The 21,278-nt window shown below is 44.5% G+C and overlaps 1 protein-coding gene across 6 annotated transcripts in view; it reads right to left on the bottom strand.

Annotated features, from left to right (window-relative positions):
* Positions 1–21,278, bottom strand: part of PAK3 (p21 (RAC1) activated kinase 3) — a 337,291-nt gene that overhangs the window by 184,445 nt on the left and 131,568 nt on the right. The window contains exon 1 of one of the 6 annotated variants that reach the window (XM_082264389.1): positions 11,870–12,048. The exons of 3 other annotated variants lie outside the window; for them this stretch is intronic. The gene's annotated coding sequence lies outside the window, so the exon portion shown is untranslated. Of the gene's footprint in view, positions 1–11,858; positions 12,049–21,278 lie in introns of those variants that run through there. 2 more of the 6 variants (XM_082264387.1, XM_082264391.1) reach the window with 2 other exon arrangements.

Genomic DNA, 21,278 nt, shown 5'->3' on the forward strand with positions numbered 1-21,278 from the left:
CACAGATAAAGTAATAACAAATGCGCTTCGATTGGGAGCACAGCCGTCAGCCATACCTGTCCAGGGGGACAGCCAGCAGCACCTATCAGCCATAGCAGCCCTAAGGGACAGCCAGCAGAACCTGCCAGCCATACTCGCCCTGAGGAATAGCCAGCAGCAGTCACCATTCAAACCCACCCTGGAGGGCAGCCAGCAGCAGATGTCCAGCCATACCCACCCCGGGGGACAGCCAGCAGCAGCCGTCAGCCATACCCACCCTGGGGGATACCCAGCAGCAGCCGCCAGCCATACCCACCCTGGAGGACAGCCAGCAGCAGCAGCAGCCGCCAGCCATATCCACCCTGGGGGATAGCCAGCAGCAGCCGCCAGCCATACCCACCCTGGGGGACAGCCAGAAGCAGCAGCCGCCAGCCATACCCAACCTGGGGGACAGCCAGCAGCTGCCAGCCATACCCACCCTGGGGACAGTCAGCAGCCGCCGCCAACCATACCCTCCCTGGGGGACAGCCAGCAGCCACCGCCAGCCATACCCACCCTGGGGACAGTCAGCAGCCACCGCCAGCCATACCCACCCTGGGGGACAGCCAGCAGCTGCCAGCTATACCCTGCCTGGGGGACAGCCATCAGCCAGCGATACCTGCAGGAATCCTGAGGAAGAAGTAAAGATTGAGGTCAGTTATTAAAATCAAAAAAGCAAATGGGAATATCTGTTCTCTACACTGGTACACTAGCAACACTGGGCTGCTTTCAAACTGACCCGCAGGTGCAGTACATTGCACCTGCGGGTTACCTGCACTGAGTCATAGTCTTCTGTTATTATGTGCGGGTTTGATGCACTTTCAGAAAGTGCATCACACCTGCAAGATATAGTAGAATTCTATGGCAAAGTGCAGCTAACCCGCAGGAAAGCCACAGATGCACTGCGATACACCCGTGGTGTGGGTAAACTGCAGCGCATCAGGATGAAAGCAACCTTAGACCCTTTTCACACAATCAGACCTATAGGGGGTCCGTCTCTTTATTTTTTCAGCCGGACCCAATCGGACCCTCCATTCACCTCTAGATAGGATTGGAGGGCCCATAGAGTAGAGCAGGGTGTGTTTGTGTTTGCTCTGCATATGCAGAATGCACATGGACCTGTCATCCAGCCACTCTGCTCATTGTGGCCCTTGCTCTTCAAAAGGTTGGGCACCCCTGACCTAACATCACAAAATGAGTGCCAGGGTGTTTATGATGCATTACCATAGACTTGAATAGAAGGACTGTTAGGCGAGGTTTTCACCAGCAGCAGTGCTTGCTGCCCTTCTGAAAAGTGAAATGCTAAAGATGACGACATGTTGCCCCCTTACTGCCTATTTTAACCCTGTAAATGCTTTACCACCACGCTGCAGGGTGGATATAGCTTGACCCAATTTGCTTATAATAGTTTTAAGGGGAAGGGGAAGCAGCATGTGTACACCCTCATCTGGCTGCCTTTGCAGTTTGGGGGGAATGGGGCATTAAAAATGTGGCTCAACTACATGTCTCCCCCCTTTGTCAAAGGGTTTAAAAATAAGCAGTAAAATGTATTTTATTTTTGGCTCCTGCAGGCTTTCTGCTCGCCACATTAACTGTTCCTGGAGCGAAAGCAGGACCACATGGATGAAACATGCTCAACAAGTGCTACAACATCAAACAAAATAAACCACAATAAAGAGTCTAGATGCACACAATAAATACTAGACTTCCATGCTCCTATTTCCCCTTCTGTTGCCCCTTATATTAGTAGAGTAGAAGGACCCCTTCGAACTAGGAACACACTTACTTTCTTAAGGCTACATTCACACCTGAGCGTAGCGTTTTAGCGCGTTTTACCGGCGTTTTTTGTGCAGGCATTTTTAGATTGAATAGAGACCAATGGAAAACGCCTGTAATCTGCCCAAAAAGAAGCTCATGTACTTTTTTGAGTGTTGGGCGTTTTGCTCACGGCGTCAAAATGCTCAGATGTGAACAGGGGCCATTGAAATGAATAGGATTTGTCTTGTTGGGTGTTTTGAGAGCTGATCCTAGAGCAGGAAAACTCCCCAAAACGGCCCAAAATGCCTACATGTGAACGGAGCCTAAAGGTAGATAACCCTCACTCTTCCACTGTATCCAAGGAAGACCAATGTGTTCACACTTGGACAGCAACATTGTCAACTTGTGGAGAGGGTAGTGCCGAATTGACTAATCGATTTAGATGGCCATTACTAAAAATAACAAATTCAAGCCTAACTCCAGATACAATTTTCTTTTTCCCCGTTTGGATTAAAGGCTTTATATTAATGAAATAAGCTTATCATTGTATGCACCCCTGTCAACGGTAAATGGTTTGTCTCAACCCTCTAACTGCCACTTTTTCTGAACAACTTGGTCTGCTAAAAGTTGAAAGATAACAGAAATACTGGCTGGATCAACAGGTGAAAAAAAAGCCAGAAAAAGAAATTGAACGCAGTCACCGCATCTAAGAACTGGTAAGCGGAAATATATTACATTTTTGTTTTTGGGTTTGCATATACTTAAAACTGAACTAAACCCATCAATTTAAAAAACAAACAGTTACAGTATTTTACAAAAATGAGTACACCCTTCACATTTTTGTAAATATTTTATTATATCTTTTCGTGTGACAACACTGAAGAAATGACACTTTGATACAATGTAAAGTAGTGAGTGTACAGCTTGTATAAACAGTGTAAATTTGCTGTCCCCTCAAAATAACTCAACACAGCCATTAGTGTCTAAACCTCTGGCAACAAAAGTGAGTACACCCCTAATTGAAAATGTCCAAATTGGGCCCAATTAGCCATTTCCCTCCCTGGTGTCATGTGACTCATTAGTTACAAGGTCTCAGGTGTGAATGGGGAGCAGGCGTGTTAAATGTGGTGTTATCGCTCTCACTCTCTCATATCGGTCACTGGAAGTTTAACATACGCTGCACACTGCATCAAATTGGTATGCATAGCTGTCCTCCCAGAAGGGAGCGTCTTCTAAAGATGATGCACAAGAAAGCCGTCAAGCAGTTAGCTGAAGACATGCAAACTAAGGACATGAATTACTGGAACCATGTCCTGTGGTCTGATGGGACCAAGATAGACGTATTTGGTTAAGATAGTGTCAAGTGTGTGTGGCAGCAACCAGGTGAAGAGTATAAAGACAAGTGTGTCTTGCCTACAGTCAAGCATGGTGGTGGGCGTGTCCTGGTCTGGGGCTGCATGAGTGCTGCCGGCACTGGGGAGCTACAGTTCATTGAGGGAGCCATGAATGCCAACATGTACTGTGACATACTGAAGCAGAGTATGATCCCCTCCCTTTGGAGACTGGGCTGCAAGGCAGTATTCCAACATGATATTGACCCGAAACACAACTCTAAGATGGCCACTGCCTTGCTAAAAAAGCTAAGGGTAAAGGTGATTGACTGGCCAAGCATGTCTCCAGACCTAAACCCTATTGAGCATCTGTGGGGCATCCTCAAATGGAAGGTGGAGGAGCGCAAGGTCTCTAACATCCACCAGCTCCGAGACGACGCCATGGAGGAGTGGAAGAGGACTCCAGTGACAACCTGTGAAGCTCTGGTGAACTCCATGCCCAAGAGGGTTAAGGCAGTGCTGGAAAAAAAATGGAGGCCACACAAAATATTGACACTTTGGGATCAATTTAAACATTTTCACTTAGGGGTGTACTCACTTTTGTTGCCAGCAGCTTAGACAATAATGGCTGTGTGTTGTGTTATTTTGAGGGGACAGCAAATTTACACTGGTATACAAGCTGTACACTCATTATTTTAAATTGTAGCAAAGTGTCATTTCTTCAGTGTGGTCACATGAAAAGATATAATAAAATAATCACAAAATGTGAGGGGTGTACTCACTTTTGTGAGATATTGTACATTCCCGGTATGCTGGGAATGCTAACAGTCACACTGGTTGTGCTCTCAACCAAACTATCAAACCATAAAATAACTGGTCTCATAACTGATCACATGTGCAACACCATGGCAGTTGCAGATTAAAAAGAGGCTAACATGGCAGCTTCCTTGGATAAAATGGATATGAGGGTTTAAAAGGAGGGACCAAAAAGTGAGACTTCCGCTTATATTCTTCCTCCCCCCATTTTTGATAGCTACCCTTCCCCACTTCTGGGAGACAGGGCCGTCCCTCAGAAGTTCAGCCCCCCTCCTCCTTTCTCCGCTGCTGGGCAAATTAGAAAAGCACAGCATGCTTCATGCATGCGCAGTACGGAACCTTCACAGCTGGTTTCCCTAACCTTAAATGGCGGCAGCACCCAAGAGCCAATCCTAAAAGTGGCTTTGGCTGCCGACAGCGCAGGAACCCTGGACAGGTAAGTCCTAATATAAAAAGTCAGCAGCTACAGTATTTGTAGCTGCTGACTTTTCATTCTTCATTTTTTCGTGGTGGGAGGAACTCCTCTTTAAGTTCTGCTTTAACTGTGTGCAGTATTGGAGTTCTGCTTTAAACTCACTGTATAAATGTTGTGCTCCAATCCAACAATACCATTCAGAGGCACTGTCCTTGGTTCAGGGTGTCAACTATACCCAAGGACTCCATAAATTCCATCAATCACAAAAACTATCGCTCCACCACCATATATATCAGGTGCTCACATTTATTCCTCACACAAAAAGCAAGAAAAGGAAACCCTTCCAAACTCTTTAAAGCTACCACATTTTATATTTCTTTCAGATTTATTTTCAGGCTTACTGATGGAGACAAAGGGGAAAAGGAAGGCTGAAGAGAATTATGCAAATGTACAAAACTCCATACAATTTGCTAATAATTATCAGTAAACATTATAAATTCATTAGTTTGATGATTTACTGTACCTGTGTATTAATGTCCCTAAGAGTTAGCCAGGAAATAGGCATTGTGAAACATTGATATTTATTTTGGTGGGGTCCGTGTCTTTTTCCATTGGAAGGAATAAAGTTTATTGAATGTCTGAAGTATGTTGCATTGTAGCTTTACAGAAAGGTTAACTATATACATTACAATTTTGTAATTTTAGTATGCCAACACTCATATACAGCACAAATAGTACAAAGGCAACAAAATCAAAACTGCCTCTTAAAATGGTAAATATGAACAAGGCCGACCTTCACAGCGCTAAGTGCCGGTTCATACTTATGCGCTTGTACTGCGAATGCGATGCGTTCTAAATAGTCTCCAATCGCATGCATTTACAAAATACATTGAATTCGTGACGGTCGTTCACATCTATGCGTTGCGATCCAGATGCGAATGTGATGCGATGATAAAAAGGGTCTTGTGCGAGTTTACAGCGTTGCGTTGCGAATTTAGTCTCTATAGACATGAATGTAAATCGGTCTGGACTCGCATTATCAGTTCAGATATGTGCGAATTCTTATGTGCGAATTCTTATTTTTTTGTTTGATTTTCCCCTCAGCTCCACCCCTCCTGAGCTTAATTAACATAATCAACGCAATAAAATTTTCATTACAATCGCGCTGGTACTATTGAAAAACACAAGGTAAACTCGCACTGCAAATTCGCATTGCAAGCGCAAGCGCATAAGTGTGAACCGGCACTAAGACCTGAGTGAATAACAGAAAGTGTTACCAACAGACCACATATACAGTATACCATATAGGTTTACAGTTCTACCTGCCAAAAGATCTGTAAGGCCTGCCAGTCAGGCAGTCAGTCAGTCATTCTTGTGATATACACAGATCTATCTGCTAGAGTAAGATCGCTACTTCATCTTTGTCTAGTCTGGCTGTGAAGTGAAGAAAATGCCTGTAAACATCACAAGACCGGCTAAGCAGAATTACAAATCCTTTGGCAGGTAACTGAACAAACATCTATGTGTTTCAATTCTCTTTCTGCCAAGAAGGACGAATGTCTGCTGACAATAGGAAAAGCAGGTTAGCACTTTGCATGGCTGCACTGGAGTTGCGGGTTCAGATTCCAATCACGGCACTCCCTGCCTGGAGTTTGTATGTTATCCCTGTGCCTGCAAGGGTTTCCTTCCCCACTCCAAAAAACATGCTGGTAGGTTCATTGGCTTCTGTCTAAATTGGCCCTAGTATGTACAGGCATATGTATGAATGTGAGTTAGGAACCCTAGATTGTAAGCTCAAGGGCAGGGACTGATGTACATATGTAAATGTATATGTAAAGTACCTGTTAGTAAATGTTAAAAACAACTTACTGTAAATTCGAAATGGAAAAGAAAAAAAAAAAAAGGGGGGGTGGGGCTTACTGCAAAAAACAAAGAATACTCTGTCCTACCAAATGCTGCTGAAGAGAAATCACAACCAGCCAACTCTTTAGAAACCGACACTCCTGGGCATGTCATTCTGCACGGTGGTTCCTCCTGCCAACCCTTAAGTGACTATAGCACATAATAGTGACGTAGGATTTGGCAGAAGGAACCAAGGAGCACAGCAGGAGACCAGGGGGGGAATCAACACTCCTGAGAATGCTGGAAATGTGCTAGTGGACTTTCTACGCCTAGAAGTATATTTTCCATATTATCTGGAGAGATCACGTGTAGGTTTTCTTTATACTTTTTGGGGGCAAAATTTGTTACAGTATGCAGAGTGATTTCGCACTGACATAAATGCAGTTACTGCTATGTTTTTTTATTTTTTTTTAATAAAGTATTTACATAACCTGAAATTATAAGTCTTTGGTCCACACATCCGGTGTATAATTCAATGTCTCTTCTTACTATTTCAGCTGTATAGGAGTTCAGACGTGATAAGACAATAAGAAGAGAAGCACCTTGAAAGCAATTTGCAACCTTAGACCCCGCATTTCTATAAAAGTTGGAGTATTCTGCCACAATAAATTTCAGATAGACGTTTGAATCATTTAAACACAAGACAAATGAAAGGATAGGTTCACCTTCTGAACATATTGCATGTTACACCCGTATTTAGGACGTCACATGTGCAGCTGTCCCCACCACACCCCTAATTCCCTGTGACAGGCAGCTTGCTGTACCACTTTAAAAACATTGCAGCTGTGTGGGGTTTTGCCATTCATTCATTCACAGAGATCTGTGAATAAATGAACTACAAGTCCAGCCTACCACTGCATCAGACGGCTTGTAGTTCTCATTGAACTAAAAGAGCGCTGATCACCACTCCTGTAGTTCGCGGACCCTTTCTCCATCTCAGTAACTGGACAGAGAGCAGTTGGCAGCGTCTGCGTGAGCCTGACTATCAATCCACTGATCACGGGTGCAAAGCCATCCAGGCTCCGGTGTAAAAAAAAAAAAAAAGAAGAAGTAAACACATTTTAAACTGCAAAATCATATGAATTTATTATATATTTACTAAAGGTTAAAGCGGAGTTCCGGCCTCAAAATTGAAAAAAATCGATTTTGGGCCATCTGCTTGCTGAGTGCAACCTGAAAAAGAAATGGATACTGCCGATTTTTTTTTTTTTTTTTTGGACACTTACCTTATTATAGAAGAAAATATACTCACCATTTCCTCCCTCTGCGGCCGCAGCCCGCTCCATCTCTTCCGGTTTGCGATGACTCCTGGGAGCTGAACGTCAATCGCTCCCAGGAGTCAATGCGCCTGCACCGGCCCCGCTCGTCACTTCCGGTGCAGGCGAGGCATTCCCTGCTAAACAGCTTCTGGGCATGCCCAGAAGCTGTGTAGGGATGCCGCGCCTGCACCGAAAGTGACGAGCGGGGCCGGTGCAGGGCATTCTGGGACTCCAATGTCACGGAAGAGGACATGAAGAGGGACGCTGCGGATTCAGCTGCCCACACCTGAGATGGCAGCGCTGGAGAAGAACTTTTCAAGTTAAGTATTTCTTCTTACAGGTAAGTGCAACCCGGGACAGTTCAGAGGCTATCCATTATGGAATGTGTACTAGCCTTGACTGTCTCGGGGGTATTTTAAGCTAAAATTTACCCCCGAGGCCGGAACTCCGCTATAACTTATCCTTTAATAAAGAACTGAGGAGTAGATCAGTCCAGCCTTGGAACCAGCAGATGTCCATTGCTCAGGTGAAAACCAAAATTAATGAAGAAGGTTGCAGACACTTCTTAGGCCCTTTCACACAGGCTTTCCTCCCGACGTAGTCAGTTTTGCTAAGCGGGGAATCGATCCGCTGATCCCCCCTGAGCAGGCGGATGACAGCTCCGTCTCCGCTTACTTTGCACTTTCTCTATTTGATGAGAAAAAAAAGGACATCATTTGTTTTTGGGTACAGCGTCGCACGCAATTGTCAGGTAAAGTAATGCAGCGCTGTATCGCAAAAATGGCCTGGTTATGAAGTGTGGGGGGGGGGGGCAAACCTGCCAGTGATAAAAGAGGAGCTCTATACACATAAACCATACCACTGAATACAATGCGCCTTTATATTGCAATACATCTATACACTAGGGTAGTGTTATTGAGGCATTTTTATAATGTAGCTATCTTGATTTGCTGTAACAGTGCTCCTCTGAAGGTTTGCACTATGCAAACCATAACATAAGATCAGTTTACACAACAATGTAACGTTTGGCTGATAAATATTTACACATACCTATTGGAAGTACCATTGTATATGTTTAAAATAATACGGAACATTTTGAACAATTCAGTAAGGCTGCATTCACATGTCAGCGTTTGGATCGCGGGCAGAACCGCCGCGGTTCCGCCCGCGATCCGGAGATTATTGCAAATCGCGGGACGCCTAGCGTTGCCCGTTGATTTGCAATAGCCCTAAATGTAAATCAATACTTACCATACACACATTTTGCTATATTTTTGGGGCACTATTTGTTCCAATGTGTGACCTTTTTATAAAGCTTAACTTTAGGCAAGCAAGTAAATACAATACAAAGAAGAAAACTGATTTATGTTAATGTGCTCAGGAAGTCTTGTGATTCAGGCACCTTTGTCAGATAACACAGCCAGGTCCTCAGTCCCACCACTGCAGCACAGCTCGGTCAGGACCAAACACACACACTTCATGCCGATGAGACAACAAAGAATCAGCAGAACATGGATGAGCCATCACTCAGCTACTCTGTGCCTGTCTGTTTTCACTTTCAGCATATGTGCATGCGGCAGAAACTGAATGGCTCTCCCTCTCCTCATTTCGGTCCTGTTATGATTCATCAGGGACCACAGGGGATTGCCATCATGACAAATTCAGGTACATCTGTGGTCTCCAAACTTTGGCCTGTGGCCCAGATATGGCCCTTTGACTGCCTTTATTCTGCCCTTGGGCACCATTCCTTCCACTGACACCAACAATGGGGAAATATTCCTTCCACTGACACCAGCAATGTAGCACTATTCCTCCCACTGACACCAATGACAGGGCGCGAGTCCTCCCACTGACACCAATGACAGGGCGCCAGTCCTCCCACTGACACCAATGACAGGGCGCGAGTCCTCCCACTGACACCAATGACAGGGCGCTATTCCTCCCACTGACACCAATGACAGGGCGCTATTCCTCCCACTGACACTAATGACAGGGCGCTATTCCTCCAACTGACACCAATGACAGGGCGCGAGTCCTCCCACTGACACCAATGACAGGGCGCTATTTCTCCCACTGACCCTAATGATGGGATGCTATTCCTTCTCCTTCAGGCCACAGGCACTATGCAATTTTATTTACCCTTAGTGGCCACCAAGCCTGAGATTATGTCTACTCCAACTGATCGTGGGGCATTTTCTACTCCCACTTGCCATAGTTTGGCCTCCCTAAAGTCTGAAAGAAAGTAAACTTGGCCATCGTTTAAAGTGGAGTTCCAGCCTGGATTAAAAAAAAAAAAAATGAAATTAAAAGTCCGCAGCTACAAATACTGTAGGCCCACTATCCCTTCCTAAGGGAAACAGGAACTGAAGCCTTGTGGATTTACAGCTGGTTTCCTACTGCGCTTGCACAAGTTGCGCTGTGCTTCCTGAATGGTTTCCGCTGTCTTCTGGGACCTGTGTGTGTCTCCCAGAAGGCAGCGGGGGGGGGGGAGAAAGAGATGCCATAAATGATGCAGATTGCTGCGGCGACCTTAAACAGAAGAAGTGGGAGTGGCTACCTGTTTTTGACAGGTATCCGCTTCGCCTGAAAGGTGCCAAGAGGGGGGGGGAGCAGAAAAGCGGAGCTTCCACTTTTGAGTGAAACTCTGCTTGAATGAATCCAGAAGTGTGTGTGTGTGTGTGTGTGTGTGTGTGTATTTTATTTTTTTTTTTAGCTCTAAACCTGAATGATAGTAATATATTTATTGCTGTTGCTGCATGGGTTAACAGCAGCAGCACTTAGTGTGAAGCATTGAGCCACTCACCAGCTTCCTTCTATCCTCTCCACCATACAGAGACCTTGTACTGCTATTCTCCCACAATACACTGTGTTCTGTGAATGGACAGTGGAGATCCTGTCCTTCATTTGCCCCTCCTCTATTCACAGAATGTGATGCATTGTGGGACAATAGTAGTAAAGGTCTCTGAGAGGCGATGAGGAGCTTCACAACTCTTCACACCAGCAGTAGCTATTAACCTATACAGCCCCACAAGATTTTGGTTCAAGGCAAAATTTGGCAGTTACGAAGGTGGCATAAATGGTGGATTTTTACAAAAAGCAGCATCTGCAGGCAATAGAATACAGACCATTACACATAAAGTGCTTGGTGCCATATCACACCCCCGCCCCCAAATAAATATATTATATATATATATATACACACACACACACATACACACACACACCTTTATTTTTAGTCTAAGCTTTAATTGGAGTTTTTCAGATTGCAGCAACCCATCCCAACCAATGAGAAATCATGTTTCCTGTTCAGATTGCTCTGAATTGGTGAAAAGTAGAAATCAGATTGGTACGAGTTACTGTACCCTAGTTCTCTTTTGTAGCACATTATTCAATATACCTGTGTATGATTACATCGCAATAATACATAGGTCTTGTCTTGTTGCATTTTGGGATATAAACAAAATCATGAAACATATTATTCTAAAAATCTCCTGTGACTACAGTCAGCATTGGTCAGAAAGAGTTAAGGACCGTCACATCAGACTGTCCCAATGGTACAAGGACAGCAATTGTCAGTTCTGAAATCCTTCTTCCCAGCAGGTTGATGACCAAGAGGGGAGTGTGTGTACACTGACAGCTTTATCAATGGAGCAGGGAGCAAGGCTTGGACAAAGACTAATATGCATATGGGGGCCTATTACTAAGCTTCCCAGTCACAAGAGCAGAAGAGCAGGTGTCTTCACAGGGAGCACAAAAGGGGTAGAGGATAATGTATGCAAAGTGTATTTATGACCCATTCACAGAATCACACAGCAGATGGCAACGATTGCAAGCTCCTTTGTACAGTGAGCATACATTTGCTCAATATAGGTGTTTTATTCACTACAAAATGAATAACTAAACAACCATCAACAGCACACCTCTCTGCACAATAGACACTTTACATTTTTAGCCCAACTAATAATTTCTGACTACATTTAGAATACAGATCCTGCTTATATTATATCTACAGCACCACTACTCCAGACACACAGGGGTCTACGTATCCAGATAAATACAAATCCTGCTTCCCCATATACAGATATATGAGATGTGTATGTAGACACGTAAAACAATAAAGCCCATCACTGCACTGCTATATAGGCTCAGCAATACAATAGCTTCCAGATGAGATTCAGTGCTGGTAGAAAAATGATCTCCTACCTACAACAGCATGTAAACCACCGGGGTCTGAGGATTGGATTCTGCAGGCTGCGCCAGAACTGGGAGAGACCAGAGCAGGCCATTGCTTGCTGAACACAAGACAGCATGGGCTGCAGCTGCAGCATGATCTGCTAAGAATAAAGGAGAGAGGATTACCTGACACACACCCTGGCATGTTGCATCCACTGTGTCCCTGGCACTGATGAAAGGGAAGCCCCAGATTAGTCCATCAGCAGAACTGCTGCCATCCTTTATCCAGCTCCTGACCTCCACTGCTCACATTAGTGGCTTGGATGCTTCAGCTACCTCCTTGCTGTTCCCTAGCCCATGATGTCACCATCTTTCTCCATCCCTGATTGGCTGCCAGGCGGCTGATAATAATACTACTAATAGCACTAGGAGGGCTGGGATAGGCAAATCTTTTGTTTCGAAGCAGGAAGTGCACAGAAACCTTTCAGAACAGAGAGAGGGAGGGAGCTTAAAAAATGTGATGCTTTCACTAACACCACCACCACAGCAGGCTGCATTGTGTGTGGCCAGAGGTGCAATTCCATCACAAGCAAACACACTACAGTCTGCATAAACATAACTAATACATGAACATGGCACATTCCTCCTGTGTCTCTCTCTGCAGCAGACAGCTACTCAGCAGGATACACTGGATTCTGCTGGCTTACTCTACAGGGATCTGTAGCACACTGCAGAGCAGAGCAAATACAAAATATATCTAGAAAACTAGATTCCCAGGCTCCGACAATTCATAAAACCCTTTCAGTACAGCACAGCAACAAGCACTCATCACATGCAAAGGGCGACAACCCATAACAACCAATCAAGATCCAATTTACTGTAGCCAGATCCATGTATGCTGGCCACGAATTGATTGGCATGGACATTCCAGGAAACTATCAGAATCTGATACTTCAAGTAGATTTAAACCCAAAAGCAATCATTTATTATAATCCAGTTTACCAATTCTTACATGTGGTGGCTGCATTAGTTTTCATTTTAGGCTTTTCTTTCCTTTATCTTCATCTGGTGATCCAGCCAGTAAGTCTGTTGCTCTCCTGTAAATGTAGCAGTTAGATGGGTGAAACAAACCATTTGCAACTGGCAGGGGTGCTTAAAATGAACAGGTTTTATTTATTTACATAAAACGATTACCGTATTTTTCGCCGTATAAGACGCACCGGCGTATAAGACGCACCCAATTTTAAAGGAGGAAAATCTAGAAAAAAAAGATTCTGAACAGGCTGGGCACTGGTGAGTGTAGGGACCACAGTACCAAATAGGTACCCCTTTCATTGAAATTAGGGGGGGAGTTGCTCTACAGAACCATGCAGAGACCACCAGAGGCAGAGAGACTTACCTAAGGTAACGGTTACAGGTAGAAGAAGAAGTGAAGAACACAGCCTGACACAGTGACATCCATCCCCGACCCGCAGCTAGTTCTTCTCTTGACCGAGCGGTCAGCACAGGCGAACCAATCATGTCGTGAGTAGTGGCACAGCGAACCAATCAGGTGTGCAGGCACGCGTGATTGGTTAGCTGTGCAGTGGCTCATGGCGCCACCCGCTGCTGCTGCTCACCGCGCTCGGCTCAGACAGTCACAGTCAATCAGTCTGAGTCAGGAGAACTAGGCGCTGCAGGCGCCCACTCGTTCAACTTCAGGGCAGCTAATGTTATTTATGACTGAGCGTATATTTTCAGCGAGCGCGAGACGCGAGAGCGGGATCGGGGTGGAAACAGGGGTGGCAAGGACTTCCTCTGGGGTGGCAATTGCCACCCCAGCTAGCCCTCTGGCTCCGCCACTGGCAAGCAAAATGTGTATTTGTCGTATAAGACGCACCAACTTTTCCCCCCCAGTTTTGGGGAAGAAAAATTGTGTCTTATACGGCAAAAAATACGGTATCCCAAAAGAAAGACAAACTGTTGCTGCAACTGCTTGTTTGACTGCAGTGTGAGTTGGAGTTTGGCTTCAATTTGTTAGTATATGTAAATGTGCTGGTACATCAAACACTCCTCTACCCAAAGACTGACAATGCTGCTGTCCAAAGGTGTCCCTGTGCTCCTTAATCCAGAGCGGGGGTCACCAAGCCGCCAATTTCAATCTACCAGCCCACCGCTGGCAGCCAACAGGTAGATCAGGAACACAGCTCTGCATTGCTGGTCTATCCCCTGCCTCCCCAGTCCTTTAGCTCCTTCAGCCTCTGCTGTACAGAGCAGAGAACGGGAAATACAGTATCTCACAAAAGTGTGTATACCCCTCACATTTTTGTAAATACTTTATATCTTTTCATGTGACAACACTGAAGAAATCACACTTTGCTACAATGTAAAGTAGTGAGTGTACAGCTTGTATAACAGTGTCAATTTGCTGTCCCCTCAAAATAACTCAACACACAGCCATTAATGTCTAAACTGCTGGCAACAAAAGTGAGTACACCCCTAAATGAAAATGTCCAAATTGGGACCAATTACCCATTTTCCCTCCCCTGTGTCATGTGACTCGTTAGTGTTACTACAAGGTCTCAGGTGTGAATGGATGTGTTAAATATGAGTTAGACATATGAGTGCTGCCAACATTGCTGCAGAGATTGAAGGGGTGGGGGGTCAGCCTGTCAGTGCTCAGACCATACGCCGCACACTGCATCAAATTGGTCTGCATGGCTTGTAAAGATGATGCACAAGAAAGCCTACAAACAAATTGGTGAAGACAAGCAGACTAAGGACATGGATTACAGGAACCATGTCCTGTGATTTGATGACCGAGATAAACTTATTTGGTTCAGATGGTATCAAGCTTGTGTGGCAGCAACGAGGTGCAGAGCACAAAGACAAATATGTCTTGCCTACAGTCAAGCATGGTGGTGGGAGTGTCATGGTCTGGGGCTGCACGAGTGCTGCTGGCACTGGGGAGTTGCAGTTCATTGAGGGAACCATGAATGCCAACATGTACTGTGACATACTGTAGCAGAGCATGATCCCCTCCCTTCTGAGACTGGGCTGCAGGGCAGTAATCCAACATGACAACAACCCCAAACACACCTCCAAGATGACCACTGCCTTGCTAAGGAAGCTGAGGGTAAAAGGTGATAGACTGGCCAAGCATGTCTCCAGACCTAAACCCCCTTAAGCATCTGTGAGGCATCCTCAAACAGAAGGAGGAGGGGCGTAAGGTCTCTAACATCCACCAGCTCTGTGATGTCGTCATGGAGGAGTGGAAGAGGACTCCAGTGGCAACCTGTGAAGCTCTGGTGAACTCCATGCCCAAGAGGGTTAAGGCAGTGCTGGAAAATAATGGTGGCCACACAAAATATTGACACTTTGGGCCCATTTGGACATTTTCACTTAGGGGTGTACTCACTTTTGTTGCCAGCAGTTTAGACATTAATGGCTGTGTACTGAGTTGTTTGGGGGGGACAGGACACTGCAATGGGAGGGGGGAGAGGAAACTTCAGGGAGGAGTGATGTGAAGGGGGGCAGAGGGCACAGGAAATTGCTGGGGAGGGCACACAGGACACTACGGGGGGGGGGGGGGGGAATATGAAAATATGATGTGAAGGGGACAGAGGGGAAAAGGACAGTACAGTTGGGGGGGTTGTTGGGGTGATGGGAAGGGGGCACAGGACACCGTTATGTAGGGAGGGGCGAGGATACTGCTTTGGGGGGGCAAAGGACACTGCTTTGGGGGGGCAGAAGACACTACATGTGGGGGTTGTAAAGGGGGGCAGAGGACACTACAGGGGGGTGGGTGATGTAAAGGGGGGGGGCACAGGACACTGCTTTGGGAAGGCACAGGACACTGTTGTGTAGGGGGGGGCAGAGGACACTACAGTGGGGGTGACATGAAGGGGGGCAGAGGACACTACAGTACTGACCAGATCACCAGGTAAAAACAGAGCAGAAAAAAAAACAAAAAAAGAAAACTAATGCAGCCACCACACTTAAGGATTGCTAAGCTGCTATTTATGTTTTTTTTTTTTTTTTTTTTTTTTTAGGTTTAATACTGCTTAAAGGCTCTGCATCTGCATTTTACTGCAGGTTTTTTTGCATGTATTTGATGCACAATGTGCGCATGCTGCCGTTGAGGTCCATGAGGCGTTGATGCACCAAAAAGCACCTACAGCATGTTTCCTGATGCAAAGAAACACAGTGCAGTTCTTAACTAGCTGGCCCCATATAAAGTATGACAACGAATCTCACAGGTGTGAACAGGAACTAAGGAGAACCTTTATCAATGAAAAAAGCAGGTAAAGCATGAGGAAAAAAATCCATTATTTTAAATGTTTACCTAAGATGTTGTTTCTTTCCATCAATTATTTTGTATTCACCTGCAATGTGCCATTAAACCTTCTAGAAAATATGACTAGTTATTTCCCTAGCACAGTCCCTTCCCTCCTTGCACATCATAGCCCTGTCTGTGCTGGCCCAGCTTCTCCACTCCTCCCATCACTTTCCTATCTAACCTTGTGGGTATCTGCGGAGGGAGAAGCAAAGCAGAATATATAACAAAGTGTCATTGAAATGTCATCTCTGAGGCTCATGGGGCTGCTGTCATCATGATCTATAGCAACGCACAGAAGCAGTCTCAGGGCTGCAGGATGTCTACACAAGAGAGCATTTTGCAGGTAAATAACACACATAAAATAGGTTAAATTCACACATAATCCTCTGGGAAAACGGTTCTTGAAATAAATAACTTGATGACAGTCTTTTTAAAATGAACATTTTTAGATGCAAGCCTAACCATACACATTAAAATCCTATTTAGATCCTCTAACAACTATGTAGGGCTTGTCTGATTGGATATAAACCAAAAGGACTGTTATGTAGGTGTGTAATCTTTGAAACTCTGTGTTTGTGGTTGGATGTGACCTCTATTGAGAGATTATAATTTGTTTAGAAGTCTGTTGTTCAGGTTCTGGTCCCAAAACAATGCACTCTGCCCAAGACTGGCAGAAGATACACTGCAGACTGATCTAGAGAGAAGCTCAAGCTGTAGTTTCCAAGAAACAGGAAGAAGTACTCAAAAGTGAGGCTTGGAGTGAAGCAAGAGTGGTGTGGTGCTTCAGCAGGAATGAGATTAGGGATGTTCCAATCCCAGTGTGAACCACTTGAGCTATCCCACCAGAAAGCGGTCACTGCACACCACCAATCATAAGTGGGACCCCCATAAGGCGTTTGATAACGTTGAATGGGACTATCTCTGTTTGGTATTATCCTAGTTTGGATTTGGAGAGAAGTTTATAGCCTGGGTCATACTTCTATAGAGTGCACCTACTGCATCCATAAGGAACCTGGATAGAATGTCTTCATCTTTTCAGCTGGGAAGGGGCACTTGGCAGGGATGCCCTCTGTCTCCATTACTTTTTGCACTTGCCATTGAGGCGTTGGCCACTCTCATAAGAGTTAATCCCCTAATTACAGGATTCCGCTAAGGAGAGGTCCATGAGAAGATCATGCTGTATGTAGATGACATGTTGGTACTACTGGGGGACACTGATTTGTCTCTGCGGACTGTCATGAACACTGTCATTGATTTTGGCCAATATTCTGGCTTGTTATTTAACTGGAGCAAATCAGCCTTGCTCCTCCTGGACCATGACCCTAAACAACTAATAACCCCCGCCTGCCCCATCCCTATCACAGACAAATTTAAATATTTAGTGATTTATGTGTCCTCCTCTCTCTTGGAGAATGGCTCGATGAATAGCCCCCCACTATTGACTAAATTCTGAGATAAAATTAAGATCTGGAACAAATTACCTCTCTCAGTGGCGGAAAGGGCTAATCTTATTAAAATGATTCTAATGCCCCAACTTCTTTATCCCCTGCACAATTCCCTGACCATTGTCACATTAAAAACAATAAGAATAGTGAACTCTATCTTTATAACCCTACTGTGGGGAACTGGAACACCCCGAATTAAACTGGAACAGTTACAAAAACCTAAGGATGAGGGGGTCTGGCCCTCCCTAACCCATGGTTATACTATATAGCAGCCCAATTGCAAAACTTAATCAGTCCTAGATTTGTGACAGTACAGCAAGCTGCAGATCACCTCCCATCCACGACACGTATTATACTTACATATATACAGAGGGACTTCGTTTCGGAGGGCCTTGAGGCTCTTAGTTTCACCAAACCAAACAAACTCCTGCGGTCGGGAGGGTCCGCTTTCATGAACGGAGATCAATTCTAATAAAGTGGAAGTCTGTTAACCCCCCCTCACATAAATCATGGATATCAGCTGTGGGAAATGCATTACTCTTAGAACGTCAAATCTTTAAAAGACGGGGATGCCAGATACATTTGAAAAGATATGGGGCATGGGGTTAGATATTCCTGGCCTTAGTCCACAAGAACTAAAACTTCAAAAGATTAGTAATGTGTCCAAATAAACCGTAGGGAATTGGGAGTGGTGATGGTCATTGCTATAATCTTATGTACTAGTGCTTTATTCATCTGCTTATTGTTGGTTTACTACCTGTTATATGGTGACAACACTCTGTCCCTATCTCACAATTCTGCTCCTGCGTTGTGACAAGTCACACAGGCTTCCAATAGATAATATATGTGGCTGTTTTAAGCACACATTATTCTACCATGGTCCACTGTTATCACCATCAGCTAACCCACCTTGAAATAGCCATACATTTAATGAGACTTTTCACCAAGAACTTTATGTTTAATCTCTATACTGAATCTCCATACCATGGGGGGAGGTGTTCTGGAGTCTAAAAAATAGAACTGGGCAGTGCTGATAACAGTACTTAAGATTTCAGTGCAGCAAAATCAAGGTGCAAATGAAATTAGAAAATATAAGTTCAGTATAACAGACCAAAAAGGCAGAAAATAAGTGAAATATACATGGTCCATAGTCTGGCCACACTAAAGCCTTGTACACGAGCTTAAAATCATCCCAAATCAGCCGACTTTTGGCCCCTGTGTACAGCTGTCTGTTCTACAGAAGCCGGTCTCGCAAGGAGATCACCACTCTAATATTGTTTGAGTTAGTTCAGCGATCTCTGGGGGGTTTTTTCTCGTTCACCTCGCTGTGTACCAGGCTATGCCTTGCTCATCTGAATGAACCAATAAGGAAAAAACCTCCTCTGGAACAAAAAGTGTTCTCTTCATTATAAACACAGACCAGCTACCCCTAATTCCCCATGGCAGTCGCAAGTTTTGTTTTTTTGTCCCACCTATGTCCCTTGGTTTTGAGATCTGATGAGCATAATAAACAAGAAAAAGTCAAATACATTCTCGCTGTCTGTGTAAAAGCATAAAGCTGCAATTGAATTTTGGCAAGGAAAATATGTGGGTCTGGGGTACCCTTTGAAGACATGTAGTCACTTTGTATTGCATGAGCAAGGTGACAGTGTCACTTTTTTACCTTTGAAACCTATTGCCAAAGTCAACAGCACAACACACAAAGCATACTTCACACTGAAGGTCACTGCACCCACACACTGATCCAATGACCACTGCTGTACACGCATCCACTGACTGCCACTGCACCTGCACTCTAACCACTGTTGTACACGCATCCACTGACTGCCACTGCACCTGCACTCTGACCACTGCTGTACACGCATCCACTGACTGCCACTGCACCTGCACTCTAACCACTGTTGTACACGCATCCACTGACTGCCACTGCACCTGCACTCTAACCACTGTTGTACACGCATCCACTGACTGCCACTGCACCTGCACTCTGACCACTGCTGTACACGCATCCACTGACTGCCACTGCACCTGCACTCTGACCACTGCTGTACACGCATCCACTGACTGCCACTGCACCTGCACTCTTCTCCACTTTAGCAATGCACATTTGCACTAATCTGCAATGTACCTGTGCACTTCTTTGGTCACTACTGTACTATGCACTTCTCCACCAACTACCAATGTATCAGCATGATTCCTCATTGTATGAATACACCATTTACCACAACATACTGAACTAGACTGTTATACATCACATTCCCAAGACTGCTAACCCTGTACGCTGTATTGTATATTCACAGCTCTTAGATTAGGAGTACAGTTTTGCTTCTTGTTCACATAACAGGGACACTTTTTTGCTAGTTACCTTTAAAGGTGATCTAGCCATGGTGTAGGAATCATGTGAGAACTGGCAACATCCACTAACTGGCTGACTCTGCTTAACCTGGATCCCAGTGTCTCTGCCTGAACACACTCCCTACATGCTGCCAGTGTATACTGATGTAATCACAAATAAGACCTGCAGCAAAACTGAACCTGGAGTGCGTGTTTGGCAAGTAGCAGAAATTTTGGGGGCTTTTTTCGGCAGCGAGCAGTAGGAGGGGTTAAAAAAAAAGCAGAAATAAAGTTTGGCTTCAAGTCCACTTGTACCCTTTAGAGGCAGGTATACACTAGTCTGAGATTGCAATTTTTTGAATGCTGTCATTTTGTATTATGTTAGTACAATCCCAGGTAATACAAATATGTTTTTATAGGATTCTTAAAATAACTATTTCTCTGGAGGATATATTGACTTTACTGACAACGTCATAAAATATATTTACCAAGTTATATGCACATTATTCAGGGAAAGTGATATTCATTTTCCTTGTTTCAAAACCCCAGTAAAGTGGGTTCCTTCTGTACCAGTGTATTTTACTGGTATATGTACTAATATAAAGAACACAACCCAGTGTACAAAATAAATATGTGTTTGGTTATTCTTACATTGTTGACATATTCTTAATTCACTGTTCTCAAAATTCTGCATATTAATTTACAGTATATGAGATAAGTACCTTTAGTGAAAGAGACTCCTTCACTGGGGAGGAAGGAGTGGACACTCCTGTAGGTATGAAGTGTAGACACCTAGAAGGCCAAAGCATGACAATCCTTCACCTTCCATTCTCCTTCCCACGGCCACCCCAACTTTCAATCAGTTCCACTGAAAGTCCCAAAACAGAGCCGGGTGCATTAGGGGGGGACAACCATAAAAAGTAATGGCATTTCCCACCTGCATTTCAGCGCATAAAGTGGTGGACTAACAATGCACTCTAGCAGTCACTATCCTTACCCCGGGCATACTTCAGCTTCATGCTTTGACATTAAAATGAATGGAGCATTGGCTGGGGGCAAGCTATGCAACTACAGTAAATACGGACAGAGAGGTATGGAAAGATTTGTTATTAGGAGTACACTTATCCATTAAATACATAAAGCTGTTTCTTTAGTATCAAAATACCCCTAAACTGACTTCAAATATTTTTACTATTCTATTTATTGTACTATTTATTACTGGACGTTACAAATTGTACAATCTCAGTAATCTGCCCTTGCAGGTAAGCACCCATGGAACACTCAAGGCACAGGCACATTTAACCACTGTCACCATTAGGAAGACTGCCCTGACCAAAAAAAAGAAGTGTCTATAAAGAGACTGCAGAAGATTAACAGGACAGGGACACAAAAAAAAAAAAAAAGATGAAAACAAAGGAGAACGGTATTTTGTTCAAGAAAAATCATGGTAGTTGTTTATTATGCACAGAGCTTTCATAAAGTAAAGCCCCGTACACACAATCAGATTGT

This window comes from Pelophylax lessonae (assembly GCF_965119305.1).
Source record: "Pelophylax lessonae genome assembly, chromosome: 7".
Lineage (NCBI taxonomy): Eukaryota > Metazoa > Chordata > Amphibia > Anura > Ranidae > Pelophylax > Pelophylax lessonae.